Source organism: Phalacrocorax aristotelis, chromosome 3, assembly GCF_949628215.1.
Source record: "Phalacrocorax aristotelis chromosome 3, bGulAri2.1, whole genome shotgun sequence".
In the NCBI taxonomy this organism is placed as follows: domain Eukaryota; kingdom Metazoa; phylum Chordata; class Aves; order Suliformes; family Phalacrocoracidae; genus Phalacrocorax; species Phalacrocorax aristotelis.
In genome coordinates, this window is record NC_134278.1 from 82,524,745 (window position 1) to 82,527,138 (window position 2,394).

Sequence of the window (2,394 nt, forward strand, 5' to 3'; positions counted from 1 at the left end):
GCCGTCGCGGGGGCGGGGCCGGCGTCGTTGGGCGGGAGCCTTTAGGCACGAGGCGCCCACCACCGGCTCTGCCTTTCGTCACGGGGAAGAGCTCTGCTGCCACAGCCCCGGGGGAAGCCCAGGGGTACAGCCCACAGGGCAGGTGCTTCGGCCCCACCATGGTGGTGGCTTCGCTCGGTTAGGTTTACGAGTCTTTCTTGTACTGCGGCGCCCGTAGTGGGATGCCGCGTTTAAGGGGCTGAGTTATGGGTGCTGAATAAAAAGCAGTAATTGCCTCTTTGGCAATTGGGATGCTGTTAGCCACCAGCCCTGTGGGGCTGCACTGAGGGATCATGCTTCATCAAGTGTCCACCAGGGCCTCAAGTGACTGCCCCAGGCAGGCAGCCTGTCTAACCCTATGCATTCTTTAGCCATCCCAGACACAGGACTTTGTGTTTTACCTTGACTTCAATGAGATTTCTCTCGGCCCCATTCCTTTGGCTTGCCCAGGCCCCTCTGAGCAGCCCTGGCCTTGAGTGGAATGACTGCACTCTCAACTAATGGTAATTAGGACAGTCAACTTCCTTACTTAACCTGGTAAATTGACCAGAAAAAATAAGAAATCACAGTACAGATCTGAGCTGCCTTCCTGTCTGATAGGGAAATTAGTTCTTGTTGCCAAAGACTATCTTGGCTTGGAAGTAACTTGTGATGAATTTTTCCAAGTTACTACAGAAGTTAATAAGCCCTGTTGTTAAAATATTTACATACTTCCCCCACCCCTTCTCCAGCAGAGGGAACAGTAGGAGTCATGGATTTTGTCACACTTGGCCAGTTTGTCTTACAAGGCTTCTTTAGATTACTCCCATATTTCTCCATAGGAGTCTGGGCTTTGATCAAACCATTCCTTAAAGCCTGAGAATAGGTCAGGCCTTTATTTATTGACACTGAAGCAGACTCAGCATTATATCTGGGGACAGAAGCAGAAGATTGCTTCTAGTCAGGAGATTAGCAGCAGTTATGGGCTTCTACTGAGTGAGCAGGGAGACAGGCTTGCCTGCAGCACCACTCACACTATGCAGAAATGAAATAGTGACAGCCACTTTCCTCATTTGCTACCTCTCAGGAGCCGGTCACCTCTCCCAGTGACTCAGTGATATTCTCTTCTCTCCTCACTAGGTATTCAAACAGTACCTGCCATTACCAACAAAGATTTCTGTTGACAGCTTCTCAGTATGGTAGAGATTCCTGCCTTTCTGAGCTGTAAGCTTCTTGCCACCACAAAATGCCAGCTGAGGATTAAGTAAGAACATCACAGAACACATATATCTTCTGGTATCTTCCATGTGATACACATAACCTCAAAGTATATTACAATTTTTCTAATCCTTTAGCTATTCTTGTGGTTTGTAAATAAAACTAATTTATCAGTGCCCTTCCTAAATGGATAATTTGAAAACTGGATGTGGTATTTTAGCAACATTTAGACCTGAGATATGTAGGGAAGAGAAAGAAATACAGTGGTAGAAATTATTTGAGAAGACACTGGGCTAAAGTTCCCTTGTGAGGAGATAGCACAGAAAGGACTTTTTTCTACTGCTCAGTAAGAACTGGGGAAACATGCTAGGTTTTCTATAGATTCTTTGGGGGGGGGGACAGGGGCAGAGTGATTGGCCAAAACTGAGAGAGGTTTGAGATCAGGTGGAGCCAAATTAGGAGAATTTATTTGACAAAGAGCTGGTGTGCGAAAGGGAAGGTTGAAGAATATTTTATTGTGTGGTACAAGGTGCTGAATATTTGTGTCCTCAAAGAACATGTGAATGAAAGGGGTGGCAAAACAGATCTCCATGAAGTGGCTGAGAAGGAACATGTAAAATGATGACTCCAAATGCATGGGAGCATCCCTGTGAATTCCAAAGGACCAGGAAAGAAAGACCTGGGGATGAAAAGAGCAAAAGACTTACTTTTATAAGTAAATTATAAGTAATTTCTAGCCATATTGAACACAGAGGATATTTGCAGTTCAGGCAAACATTCCTAAAACAGAACAGAGCGTTCCTAAAACAAGGGAGACATTTCATAGTGCTGCTAATCCTTCTGAAATAGGTCAGGCTTGCAAAGCTGGAGAAGGTACACCTAGTTTGAACCTGATTAGGAGCATGAAATGAGAAATGGATAAAAAGAGAAAACAAGGACAGGCAGTTAGAGAACTGTATGGGCCAGACCATTTATTACTTTGGTGGTTACATTAATTACCCTGTCCCTTGCAAAACTTACTCTCCTTTAGCTTCATTGGGCTTCTGTTAAACCTGCGTATCTTCAGCTTTTACCCTATGTGCGTGTGTGTTGCTCTGCTGGCTTTGCATAGATCTTGAGAGTTGTAGTTTTCCAAGTTCCATGCTTCTACTTCTGTTA